The sequence below is a fragment of the Bombus pascuorum genome, chromosome 10, assembly GCF_905332965.1.
Source record: "Bombus pascuorum chromosome 10, iyBomPasc1.1, whole genome shotgun sequence".
Taxonomy (NCBI): Eukaryota; Metazoa; Arthropoda; class Insecta; order Hymenoptera; family Apidae; genus Bombus; species Bombus pascuorum.
Window position 1 is genome coordinate 6,947,890 of NC_083497.1, and position 15,120 is coordinate 6,963,009.

Consider the following 15,120-nt stretch of genomic DNA (forward strand, 5'->3'; position numbering starts at 1 on the left):
CACATGCATCCTACATATTCTTTGATCTTAATACATCAAGTATCTTCAGGCATGTGTTAATTGCAAGACGATGTCAGCTTTCTGCTGTCTAAGAATTTTAATTTCCAGATCCATCGATAAGATTATGATCCTATGTATCTCGTTTCGTATACATCTCAATATAAAAGCATGTACATCGCATCTGAGATTTTCAATGATTGAGAGAACGAAAGATCTATAATTCTACAATTTGTCTAATATTGTAGTTAGTCCTTATCTCGCTCATCCCATCTTTATCAATCGTTAAGACACACACGTAATTCCAAAAACGACACAATTTAAACAAACTTTTCCAGAGAAGTGAAAAATTCTTAAATTAATAAATTCATTATGGAAACTTACAAAAAGAATAACGATTTTTATTTTCCTCTAAGACTGAATTTTTCTGACTTTTGAAATATAGCTGCTGAAATACAGTAAAAGTCCATTTAGATAAACTTGTCAAAGGACAAGCATCTTATACAATTGGAGTTCATATAATACAAGTTCACCGATATTGCACGCCACCTATTATTTCTCGTTCATATAATAAGAGTTCACGTTCAGGTAAGCGAATTTATCTGGCAAAAATCCAGTTAATCGTCAAGTAAAAATATCGTTCCGGTAAATGAAACTCTACCATACGTGAAAATAACGAAAACGAGTAAAAAAAGTGGCAATCATAAGCAAATTCCAACTCCCTCCAGTAAACGATCGAAAAATCAGGGTGGATCCTTCCGTAGAAATCTGGTCGTGGCGAATGTCCGCCGGATGACGGGGCCCGAATCGACAGGAAATTTCTCGTTCGGCCGGACAGGTGGTCGTTACTTTCAAGTACGGCCCTTCGTACGGCTCGTACGCACGAGTGTGTATATGTGGCCGCGCAAGAAAGTGTGGAAGCAAAAGCTACCTTGGCCCCTGGGCTTTTATGGCGACTGGTCCGATCGAACAGGTGCCCCGACGCAGCGTGTATATACTCGGGTAAGAGGTTCCATTATTGCACGCTGGTGTGTATAGCCGGGAATATGGCGTGCAGAGTCCCGAAGAAAAGCGAGCGCGCGGTCGGTGTAATGCGAAGCTGTCCGCCACGACAAAAGGTCGTAACGTCGCAGATTTCGTGGACGGAAGAACGAGGGAGAGCTTTTTCATGACAAAGGGAACGGGGTCGTTCTGACCGACCTTCCTCCCAGAATATTTCTCCGCTGCCTCTTGGAAGAGGCACAGGTCGACGACTTGCCTTTCAAACTATTTTTGGGCACTCTGGACTTTCACTGCAATGGTGTCGATTACGTTTTCGATGCACGTTCGCATGGAAAGTTTCAATTCTATGTGCAGAATTTTGCATGTTTTTAATGTTGGGGATGATTTATGTTTCGGACAGTTCTATATGTAGCGTAGAATGCTATAGAAGAAGTTTTAAAGGAAACTTGGAAACGATCTTTGTATAAGCGATGATTTTTTCATAGACTCTTTTTATAGACATCGATGTTTCTTCAAGTCCCTTTAAACGCGACCGACGACGAAACGAAAATTTCGCGAGTCACGACTTTCAATGAGCATTCAAATTTTAATTGAGTTTGAGACACAAGAATCGCTGATGTTGCATTTAGCTCCGTCATTTTTTTACGTTTAGAGGGAATAATTTAGGAAATAATCCGAAGATTTAAAAAATAAAAAGAAATCCGTATTCGTGGAATTAAAAAACGAAATAGAAGAAGATCAATCGTTCTATCGAATAGCACCATTTTAAAGAAATTTGACAAATTGAGTTACAGTAGGTAGAATTTCGGATTGAAATTAAAATTCAGAAGAAAGTACTACGATCGCGATATACCTGTTAACGCATTCCAATCTCATTCCACGCCTAATTACCGCGCTCGAGTTGGTTTTATCGTGAGTTTCGAGCTGAATGACGATCGCAGCATAAAGAACGGGCAAAAAAGCCATAGGCCACATCGGCTTGGAGCACAAAACTGGTCCCCCGGAGACCGGCACACCTGACCATCGAGGATCGAGGGTCTTTCATCGCTTCCCGGAAGACTCTCGTCTTCTTGCAACCCTTTACTCCGTGGTGCTACGTGTCCTATTGTGCCAACGTCCACCAGATCCACGATCTTTCATTCGAACCAGCTGCGCACCAGCCGATATCTGCTTCATTCCGGACCCGCCGATCCTTCGTGATAACCCGATGATCACGATGCACCGAATTACCCGTCCTTGCATCGAGGTGACGAACCAGTTCGAGATCAACACGCCTGTCGGTGCTTAATTTGAGAAATCGACGAGTCATCGGACGCGCTCGAGGATCAAAAAAGAAGAAGACACGCGATCAAGCTTTTGGATCATGGTGTGACGGACATGAATGGAACACGCGGGTTCGCTGGTCCGTTCCAATATCGAAGGAGAATGGCTCATTAGTCCGTGGACGATCTTTAAGCGGTTCGATACAAGACAATCTCGGCTGCGAGGGCTACGAGCAACCTGTTACTTGGCCCTTCGTCCACTCTTTAAGGTAGCGTGCACAACAGATGGTCCGCGGCCCGACCCTGTAGATTACACCTGCCGCGCAAACCTTTCGACCAGATTCGCTAGATTCTTTCCTCGTGAACTTGAGTCGAGTGCAACGAAGGTTGGAAATTAGTTTCGGTCATGGACGATGGCAGGGTGGGTTTTTGTATTATCTCGATGACCTCTTAATGGGCGTTGGAGTGTTCGAGAGATCCAGACGATTTTTAAGAGCATTCTTTTTACGGTTTTGGGGATTTCTTAATTTTAAGACAGGGTTTTTAAGAGAAGCGAATTAAACTGGAATTGTTGCTTTCATGAGTTTTAGAATATTTGGAATTCTTTCTGGCAGTGGTACGTGCTTGATGAATAAACAAATACATCAGATATGTCAAAATTGAGAGAAAATGAATTATTGGAATAAATAAATCGAATAGTAATTGCTATGAGAAGTAAAGTGGATTTTACGTCGTTTCTAGTGCGAAGTTAAATTATGTGGGAGAATCGGATGAATTAGAAACGTGCACGCCATATTTTATATAAATGACCAAATATCCATCATGTTAAAACGAGGCATGTTTTAAGTAACAGGAAAATAATTAATTCCGACTCTGATTGATCTGTGGAAATTGTTGGTTTCTCAGAGGATCCACTCTGATGACTAACGCACGTTTTGTTAGCCACTTTTTTTAACGACAGGTAAGAGGCTCACCCTTTCGAGGTCTGTCTTTTCCGTATCAGTAACGCTTGTCCTATCTTCCTGAACGCGTCAGATGGCTACCGTTCGAATGCTTCGGAAGCTTTTGACCTATCCGCCAGGCTAATTTTATATTTCACTTGTAACGTGTAATTTACTCTGAATTCTTCCATTACGTTGAAACGAACGAATTTCATATAATTAAGCAATTTGTTTTATTTAATAATCGATCTCTAAAAGACGAATATAGAAAATTCAGAGAGTCTAGAAAGATTGAAATTTTAGAATAGAAATGTTTTATTTATGGTTTTGAGATGAGAAGGAAGACTTTGTCTGCGATTTCTTCAGGTTCTATATGGTTTTATGAGTGTGATGAAGGGGTTGGTGGATTCGTCAACGAAACCATGATTCACACGCAGTGGTTTGCAATCAGTGGACCACCCAGCTATGAGCCCGGACGTCGCCACACCTTGGATAATGATGCGCGGCGAATTACTCGAATTCGCTGACTCCATTTGATGACTGGTTAGCATAATAACGACTGGGAACCATTGGATTGGTCGCTCACGCAGAATCGCGTTTCTTTCTTTTCTGAAATAAACCCAGCTTCTATCCTTTCGCTCCCTAATTGTCACTCTTTCCTTTATCCAAACATCATTAAACAGTTCCTTAAAAAAAAAAAAGAAAGAAAAAGAATAATAAAAATTAAAAAAACAAAAAAGATATTGCTTCTTCTATAATTCTTCTATTTCTAACCTTAACTATTTCCTTTATTCAAAAGTTATTAAAAAACTGCTCTAGAAAGCTAGAGAAATGACAAATTTATAAAGATTCAACGAAAAGATGATCGGCCAATCTGTTTTTGAAGCAAACTTAAAATTGAACATTCCAGAGAACGTTATTATTTGAAACACAAAGTTCCATTCGTTCTGTTTTCCTCCATCTTCGGCAAGAAATCGTCTTCAACTCTGTCGAAACTACTTTCCAGTAGCAGTTAAGCCATCTACCTCGTTATTGTCCTCTCTCTTAGGAGCGCATAAACGACAAGAATCCGTGGTTCGTTATCACGAAACACGGAAGAGTGGCAATTAAAGCAGGCACTCTGCTCGTGGGCAACCTGGAGAGTGTTTCTTTCACGCCCTTCATCTCCGACACGAGTATTTCGAGCAGCACATGGCTACGTACAAGTGTTACGCTACGCCATCCATTTCCCGTGCATTCCACGCATTCTGAATCCCGTGACATCCGCCTCGTGCAGACAGAAATTCCACGGAACACCTCGACCAACCAGAATTTCTATTTTATACCAGTCTTAGAAATCGATATCTTAGCGTAACAGGAAAGAATCGTGGTATTCTGGAATTAATTAACTATTCTGTGAACCGATTTTTACCGTCCCTAGGAAGATTTAGACGTATACTGTGTAACAAGCTTCTAACGACCTTACTATTCGATAGACATCGATTAAGAGTGTCACAATGCCACGGAACATCGTACCAGGACACCGATTTCGTGTAGGTGTCACGAACATTAATTTCTCGCGCCACGGGCTCTCCAACTTTCTTCCTGTTCCGACTACACTCCAACGATTAACCTTTGATTTATCCACCCGCTTGGGTTCCTTGTTTAAACTCCTTTCGATCGATCGTTAGAATAGAAAACTATTCTATAGCAGTGATTAAAATCTCACCCAGTGAGAAACGTAGAAAAGTAAATGTCTCGCCTCTATACGAAGATTTTCTGTTGATCTTATTAAGCGGTTAAAAAAGTGTACTTTGATATAATGTAGGTAAAAAGAGAAACAACCTATATAGGGAAACTTGAGCCTTTTAACAGCAGATGACAAATGTGTGAAATTTCGTGAAAAAACTAACAGCATATATATTCAACATTTTGAATGTAAATATCTTGCAAGAGAACCTTGTATGGATGAAAAGCCAATTGTAGTAATGCGTAAGTGGAAATTGTGAGATGAAGAATGAGACTTATGTCCTTCTCTTGCGATTTGCATATGTGCGCAACAAAATTCAATATATTCTTCTGTTTCAATTCTCACCCATTTATTTTCATTTTTCTCCTTTGTTTACTAACTTTCCATCCATTATTAATAAACATTTTAATTAATTCCTTAAAACGACCAAATATACTTTATTTAGCTGACGTTCTGCGTATCTCGGATCAAAGTCAAACAGAATTCACCCCCATGGAACACTCGGTCCCATGACAATAATTTCACCCCAGTCAATACAATATCTTCATTTCCACGTCATAGCAAACTATTTCCCCAAACAATAATTCCCATTCCCACGATCAATTTCACCCTCCCTCGATCTTCCTATGTGCAGTCTATTAACACCCCCCTTCCATGGTAACACAAAAAGTCCCTAAATCGCTTATCAAGTCTCGTTTCCCCAATTTTCACAATACCTAATCCGTGCCTTCGTATGTAAAAACGGTCGAGTCACTGTGAACGAGCACGAAGCTGCTCAAACCGAACCGTAACACCACCACGACACCTTACGAAGTTACGCAACAACCAATTCTGAGACGCGCCAATCGACCATCCAAATCGACCGATCGCGGTTTTAATTATCGAGAACGCCGTTTCGATCGTGTCACCGGACGACGTTTCATCTGCTAACGAGGCATCGTCATCGAGTCCGAGGATCGCATAGCTTGAACCGCGGCATAGTTGGCATACTGTGAGGCCGGTGGTCCGCGCGGCTGCCACGTCGTTTCTCTATGGGAGATCATGGACCATGCCATCGGTAATTAAAGCGAGTCACGGTGATTGTTCGTGGCTGATCTTGTCATCGATCGAATCGCTCTGGACGTTCGATCTATCGGCTCTCTCGATTCCTTCCTCTTGTTCCCCTTCGTTTGCTTCGCGCCCTCTTCGACTCGCTGCAGCTTCCTGCCCGGCAATTAAGATAATGCTCTCGTAATCTCCTACGATATCTCGTCTGATCGGAGCCAGAGGGGCTGCCGTTGTCTCGATGGTGCAGCTTCTTGTTTGACCTTCGGTGCAATGCCATTGGCAAGGATTTTGCACCTGCGATGCGCAACGAGCTTTGCCTAAGGAGTTATGGCAGTCAAGGTGTATCGGGTTGGTGATCGAGGAAGGATTATTATAATTAATCGATGGGTAGTTAACCTCTGAATGGTAGTAATTGGTCTGACGAGAAAGCTTTTTATATTATATTTCTTTGAGTGGACATACTGTGAAGTTTGCTGACAATTAGTAAGTAATACGTTCATTGTGCATTGGCTGTAAATCGGTATACAAAGTGAGTCATAAATGCATGTCCATACCACAGGGAGTGAATACACATTGAAATAAGTAAAAGGCGTTTATGAAGCTGTGTTTTACATGCCTGAGTTCTCGAGTAATGGATCATTCTTCTACTTATTTCGACGTGTATTCACTTCTTCAAGTACGGACATTAATAGCGATAATTTCAAGTTATCCACTTGTCTTATTGACTTTTGCAATTAACAACTGAAGACTGTGTTTGTAACAAAACCGCATTTTTCCATTTGATGGAAATAATGATAAAGATGAAGGAACAATATCTGAAGTCTTCGTTCGTTTGGAGATTAATTGACTACACAATTGAACCAGAGAACATAATGTAACTGACAAATAGAAATATCTTAAGCTTTGAAATCAGCGTTAGATCAGTGTTATTTTTCTGCTCTTTCCTTTGACGATGAAACAGTTCAGATGAAGCATATTACTCTTTGCGGTAGAGATTTTAAATCTACATATTTCTTAAGCATACTACTACCTACTGCAAGATTACTTGAGTGAAGTTAGAGTACTCGAAATAGAATACAAAATTATCTATCGTACTATAGATGGAGGAGCCTTGAATCGACAAAATGAAAGCGGAAACGTCGATTAGATATGATTAATTGGCTTCAAAGGTTCACAGTGCACGAACCGCGAATCCAAACTGAATTTTAAATAGAATCTTCCATCTTCCATCGTCCTTCCTTACTTCCACCCATTTATCAGGGCGGAACTTAGGATGCTCTCTTGGTTCAGACAGATCAAGAAACACCCCGGCTTTTCGGACCATTGTAATGTGATTAATTATCGCCGCCCGCGAAGAACGCCGTGGCGAACGTGAGAAGAATCGAGGTAATGAGAATTCTCAGGGTTACAGTCATCGATCAACGCATGGCCCGCTAATTGCCGATCGAATAACGATCCTCCGTGCTCGTGTGACTGAACGGGGCGCAAACCTTCATAATTTATCGCGATCTAATACTCGAGTTATACGCGCTGATTTTTTCACGGCATCGATCGCGTTCTCCGTCAGGTTGACACGAGTTTCCCGCACGTTTGTCGAGCCGACTGCCGCGGAATCTATCGATCGGATCGATCGATTCGATCGATAAATGGCGAGCACGGTGAATAGCAAACGATTGAAAAATTTCCTAAGGAACAACGGCTGGTGCCACCCTGCATGTTGTAATCGGGGCAACAGTCACGGGAACACCTGTTACCTCGACGGGTTGCGTGACGCGAATGCAGACCATCGCGATAAGCAGAAATCGTGGCGAATTTTTCGCTGCGCCAGCCGCTCGTAGATCGATCGATCTAACATGATTTACTCAGAATCTGGGACGCTCACCGGTCCGTAAAACGATAATCGATCACCGATCGGAACGACGGACGAGATTTTTGACGGAGAACAGTTTCCGTTTGATGATTTGCTTGCGTGCTAGTTGGTTAATTAGCTCGCAGATGCGATAGAAAGATTTGAGCCGTCCGTGGTGAAGAAAGTGAATTTTTGTCGAAGCTCGAGATCGTACACTCGATTGTAATTCTGTGATTTATTCCATTTCGCAGCGTCCTTAACAAAGCCCAATAGCAATTCGTTGTCATATAAATGGAAATTTAAACGAACCCTCAAATTCAATAATTGCAGGAGTATACAAAGGCTTCCGTAACTCATCGTACGTGAATATTTTGGAGAAACATGAATCTGTTTTTGAGTACCTTGATATCCTAAGACTGTAACATTATAACATTGTAACACTTAATTTATCATTTCAGCGAATTTATAAACACCCTTAAATCTTCATGAGAGGAATTTATTGTACCAATAAATTGACTATAAAATTCAACCTTTTTTCTTCAACAAAACAACGATCTTCAGAACTCATAGATCAATCTGCATCGCTCACGGACACAAATATGGTAACATCTGTAGCGGCACATGAGCTAGAGGACAATTCAGATCATGTTGTTTTGCCTTGGAGTATCAATATTGCTAGAATACACGTAATGTAATAATAAATAAACTCCGAGCAAAACAATGCTGCCGCAACGTGCAACCTTCGAACGAAGACGAATTTGAATTTTCCGATTCTCCCCTGACCAGTATAAATAAACGAACGCAGTCGTAAAAAGTACAGTTATCAACCAGTCTTCAGTTAGTCGCGCGAGTCAGTATCTATCGAGTATCTATCGAATATCTATCAGTTTCTAACGAGTTACCAGCGAGCGATTACACACTGTCTCAACGAATTTGTTAGTACGAGCGTCTTAATGACATTACCTGTATTTATTAATTTATTTATTATTTTAAATACACTTGACGGTTTCCATATCATCTCGTTGTTCCAACGACCATCATTTAGAATTCTTTACACATTCATCCAAAGAAGGTAGCAGAACCACCCCTAATTTGTATTACAACACTACAATTTCTCAAGCATGACGCAGAATGCAAGAGATATTCCACTTGCATCTAAAATGACTCATTCTCGTCGGATTCTAACAACCTAGTTCATCGAAAGGCGCCGTAAACCGGAGAATTCGCGGTAAAAAGCGTGAATTTTTACGGGTAGGCTGGTGCACGTGGTCTCTGGTGCATGTTGGTCTCCAACGAGCGACGTTCACCATTCCCCTCTCCGGGATATTCGCGGCGCGGTTGCCGTAGGACGAAAGGACGGCACACGATTGGTTCGTACCACCACTGGTCGTCTTGTGTAGACGTCGTAACGTGCGTGTGTCGCGCGCGCGCGAGCACTCGATGCGCGTGCGGAGACGCCCAAGTGGGTTAACACGGACAATTACGCGGCTTGTGCGTCCGCCCATACGCGCGAATTCCTCTTAATTCCGTTACCCGTGCCTCGATTCTCTTCCACGCCATCTTCCGAGACTATTTCTCCAAGATTTTTAACAATTTATGCGCGATTTTCGATCGTCACGGGCGAATATAGGACGCGTAGGACGACTAGGAGGGTGATTAATGTCTTATTTGTGGGTGTATTTCGATGGAAACTTTGAAACTTGAAACAATGATGATTCTATATAGGAAGCGTAGAAGGTAGGAGCAGTTGGAATCGTAAGATAACGTATTATAATGTGACGGAGATGATAATATTTATTGCTTTATGTGTGTGTTATATACAGTTACCAACGATGTAGTAGTGTTTCGAAGAATCACCGGTGTCAAACGTACAATTTTATCTTAATTAGCAAATACGTCTTTTGTATAGGATTATGTTTTTTCAATGAAAGAGCAACGACTTCCATGGCTGGCAGATAGTTGCAATTACTGTATAATTTATTACAGGAACGAGCAAGTAAACGGTCATCCGAAGTCGACGTTTGAAACTTCACATAAGGATCGAACTTTCCTTTCTAAAGTACCGTTCTTCCCACGACCGTATTTTTAAATCAATTCTTCTTACCTTCCGCCCCCAAGCCACCCCCTCTATCTCCATCGCTCAATAGTATTTGTTCCACCCACGATCCCACAATTACTTGTCACCCTCGATTCGATACCTCCAACAGAGTCAATGACGTTTCCGGCCGATAAATCACCAATAACGGCGCGACTATCAGAAAATTGATACACGACCAACTGAGTAGAAGGTTATAACCCGTACGTGGTCCTTGCTCCCACTAATCGTGTGCTATTTCCGATCGAATTCACGTGTGTAACGAGTTGCAATGGAGCAGATCCAGGAAACGACCGTGTCAAACACGACTATGAGTTTCATGCTCGAAAAAGGAAAAGGAAAGACTATAGCTGCTAGCATAAATAGAAAAGGATTATAAAGGAAACTTTTACGTTGTCTATCGAGCTTTTTCAGCATTTCCTTTCGAAAGTTCTTCGGTGCAGTTACACTTAGTGAAAACAAGGCAAAGCTTTCTTCTACAATATTTTTCTATCTGCAAACGGAACACACTTGTAGTCTAACTCAGTTACTAAACTTAGCTTGTATAATCGTGGTTACCAGCGTGCATAGTCGCGACAATAGAACCCACGAGCCTGGAATTTTTTCAGAAGCTGTAAACCAGCGTCATGGTAGGACTCATCGTGATCGCTGATTTATGCGATGCAGCCTCATTGTACGGGGGACGTCCCACTTATTCGCGTCACGGGACGCCTTGAAAAGTGCATGAATCGAGGCGCCTGGTTCGCAAGGGCGACGCCGTGTGCCGGTGATTGGACAGGCCGCGTACGGTTGCACGACTCACGACGGAGAATTATGGCGGTCAACATTTATTCACGTCGTCGATAGGCGCCTTGGCGACCTGTCCGTGCCTCTAATGATTCATTGACCTGACAGGCCCGCTAATGCTGCACCCACGTAACCGCGCTACCGTTTCCACGGAGGACGCGGCTCAGGGCTTTAACAATATATAACGAATATGGATTAGCTTCAGTAGCCGGTAGAAAGCGCATTGGAAAGGACAAGTCCGCCTAATCATATGCATTTGCATAAGCAGACAGTGCCACGACCTCGGTGAAATTAAAAGAGAATTTCTTTATCGTGGAATAACTTCGACTTCCGACGACTCACTAGTCACGGTGATTGTGTGTTTCGAGAAGGAGGTAAGGCGAGTTGGTTCGCTAGCCGCTGATAAATCGCGCGCGGGAGCTGTACTGATTTATGAGATTGAATGGGAAACAATGTATCGCACCCGAACACAGGTAGGATTAGAAGCAATAAATTCTCCAGAGAAGATTTAGAATGATTCCACGAGTTGGATATTTGAAATACAAGAAGTGGAATATTTGAACCGTGAACAGTGAAATTGGCATTAAATTAGTTTCTCAATTTATTTTCACTTCTGTGTTCCTCGTTTGGAAATTGATGGATCGACTGCTAGATATCCAACACTAACCGATATTAAAATCGACGAAATCATAACACGAAGCAAAGTTTCCTTTACCATTAAGAATAATTTCTTTTCCTATCGACTTAATGAAATTGAACAAAACCAAACTATAACCTAACTACGTATATATAAGACTCATCTTCCTATCGAGTTCCTATCTGACGTTAGGATCCCAGAAATCCCGTTTTATTCGACCAAAACAAGAAACTTTGACCAGGATGCAATCAGTAGCTCGTGTACGTTGGATCGCATCCCAGGTTGCGATCGAAAAAAGTGGTCCCTGCCGTCGGACAAGACACAGAGCACGGAAGTGTTTAACGATCGCGATCTCGGAGCGCGAAATATGGCACGGTCGGCGAAGATCGCCTCAGACCTCGTAGATCGGACAGGTTGGGTCACGAGCAGGGTCCCACGAAGCGGTGGGCCCTTGCCAGGTTAACAGTCGACTCTGATAGGTCCACTTAAACGCCCCTGGTTATGCAACCGTGCCGTCTAATAAGCTTCCTTCAGCGTAAGTACCTGTCGAGATGCGACGTGTCTTCCAGGTCAGCCTGGATTGCTTGAGAAATCCCTGATGGGATCGTTCCGTCGATCACGATCGATCATGTTTCTTTGATATACAGATTAAGAGTACTCCAAGTATCGGCGATACTGTATCTTGAAATATTGCAATACCGACCATTATTAAATTATTGGATTAATTTAAAAAAATGTTTCGTACTCTTCGGTTGAAGAGAATCACGAATTAAGAAGGAAATAGAAAGAGTCGTTTTTCTGTCTTTCTCCTTGAAGGTTAAAAAGTTGGTGTACGTAGGTATATCTTTTTTTTTTTTTTTAAGAATATTAAAAGTCAAGTTTCAATCACGATTTCAAGGGAATTTAATGTTGACGGACTGAATTTTCAGAACACAAGTTTATCAGTTCCCCCGCTGAGAGGACCCTGTCTCGGTTTCCATGTCTGCGACCGCACTCGTCCTCGACTCGAACTCCACTTGGAGTGTGTTTGAACAGTCTGAAGAGTCAGGCGTCTCGAGGTTTCACTTGCAAAAGGTGCCTGGATTTTTAGCGGAATATTTTACCGGTTAAAAACTACATTAACCATTTATTAAAAAGGGGAAATAAAATAATATCAACAAACCTTCTCTTTCCTCGTTTTATAATCACTGTGAACCAACGATTTTCAATCTTTTCCAGCTTATAACTTATAACGAACTAATTATTATAATTCTCGTACATCAAAGAATGTATTATATCTGATATAAAACAGGGCATTCACACTGAACATCTATCGTTGTTTTTACTTGAGCCATTCGCAGGTCAAATTACTGCTTGTCTTATATAATTTTATCATTTTTCTCTACTTTTCGTTTCGTGGAGTTAACCGGTTTGGCAAATAAGCGACTTGTTCGACGATCTAAAGGAAAAGAGGATTAACTAGTCGAGTATTGCGTGTTTTAAACATTCTTACGATATACCGGTTGAAAATCACGACTCTACACCAATGCCACTAGATAAGTTAATTTCCGAAACGATGATTTAATATGAAAATACGAATAAGACCAGTCGAACAGCATTTTGAGGAAAGAATTCCACGAGGATAGTAGGTAACACAGCGAAGAGGAAGAGGGCAAAAACGAGTGGCGTTTGTTTCTATATTAAGCGACTCGATTGTAATCCCAACAATGCTTTTTTCGCCGTCTGGCCCTCGCCACGAAACGAGTCGTTCCACCGGTACTTGAATTCTTTCGTTCCTTTTTTGCGGAGGAGGAGTACCAGTCGGAATTGGACGCGGAACAGGAGGTGGAGGAAACGAAAGGGGGCAGGAAGGCGGAGGGTACGACCGACAGCGGGACGATATTAAAAATCACAATGCGGCATATTAACTTGACCTACTATCGGTGCACCAGGAAGAGCCACGCTCGTTTAAAAGTCCCGTCCGCACGTCCTCTGAAAACGTACGTGTCCTCGCCGTATGAAATAATGTGCACGTGGGTGCGCGTCGAAGCTGGTGCGCGCTCTCTCGTGCACGCGCGTGTTCTTGCGCATAAACAACAGTGCCGAATAACGAGGCAGAGACGTCTTGAAATTAAATCGTGAAAGAAATTCCTCTCTTGATGCCCATCCTCGCAGGATATTAAATTGGAATCGTGCGTTTTGCCGACGGTTTTATTTCACGCTGTTACGGTGGTCCTCGTGATAAGAACTTCATTGTGATCGTTGTATAAATGCGAGTTGATGCCACGGCTGATACAGAATCTCGAGTTTCTCTCGTGTGTGGTCTTTGCACCTTTTACCTTGATTTTCGAGGTAATTGAAAAATTTATATGCAGTCTTGCTGAATATTAACAACTATCGAAACCCAGATGAAAGGTATGAGATTTTCAGCTTGCAAATTTCAATTTTTTCATGTTAGAACTACCGACGACAGAAACGTAAGATTTGCATCAATGAAATCAACAAAAAGGCAACAAAAGTATTTAGCATGCCGTTCTAGTTGTTACAGCATTTACATACTAATGAAATAAATAAAAGTATATTAGATTTCCTATGGTTTAGTAGCACTTTCATATAGACACAAAAATTGGATATTTGAAAATGAAACGTAGAACTTGATAAAAAATGCTTCATTGGAAAATAAACGTATAGAAATACTTTCTGTAACCACTATAGATGAAAAAATATATGTAATGCGAAGACTTCACCTGCATCCATTTGATACAAAATCATTTGAATCTTCAAACATGTACCATTAAAAATTTATAAAATACGTATGAAAAATTTCGAATCGCTTAGTTTGACTACTCTGACGGTTCTACGTATGACGTGAACAAAAGTATGCTTTTAAATCTACCTTTTAACAATCTCCATACTATAAAGATATTAAATCATGGCTAACCTGCCGAATTATTTTTCCGAAAGTATGGCGAGTGTTAAAAGTGTACGATTATTACATCGGAAGAGAACAGGGTGCCAAGGGCCGGTGTTCCAGCAGTGACAAGAACGCGTAATCACGTGCATTCGTGTCAGCGCGAGGAGAATCGCCCTTGCTTTTACGACGGCCGAACTTTACTGCGGTCGAGAGCAACCGCAACGGGGGAATTAGCAATTGTAATGTTATAAGGCACCATTGGATGAAGCAGCTGGGAGAAAGGGAGAAGGGAAACAAGACGATGGGGTGGAGAATACGTCGCAACGAAGGTAGGTGAAGGACAGAGAAGAGAAGGGAGACCCGAACGAAGGATAAAGAATGCAGGAGCCAAAGGGTCACGAGGATTTCATTTGACGGAATAACGTGGCGTTTAAGAGTCGGTACCGTTATCACGCTCGTTGTATATAGGTAAGAAGCAGCAGGATCAGGCGACCTCCCACCTTCCTCGGTGCATTATATATTTCGAGGAATCGAACGTACTTACCTGCGTACAGGTAACTTTTCGTACCAATGGCAGCCGCCTCTGCTCCGTTGGTCGCGTGATTTATTTCACATAATTATCAGCCTTCTCGCAAGATAATTAACTTCTGGCTCATCGTTCATTGTTGTGTCTTCTGCCTTCGATGCGTTGTTAAACGATGGACACTTCCGTTCCCGAGATAAATTGGTTGGAAGAGCGTGCAAGTGGAAACCTCGGCCGTCTCTTTCGGTGATTTCAATGCCTGGCTGGTAAGCACTCTTGTAGAAAGCAGGCTTCTACCGTTTCTGCTGTACTGATTAATCGATCTTATCGAAAGAACACTCCTTCCAGTAATTACATAC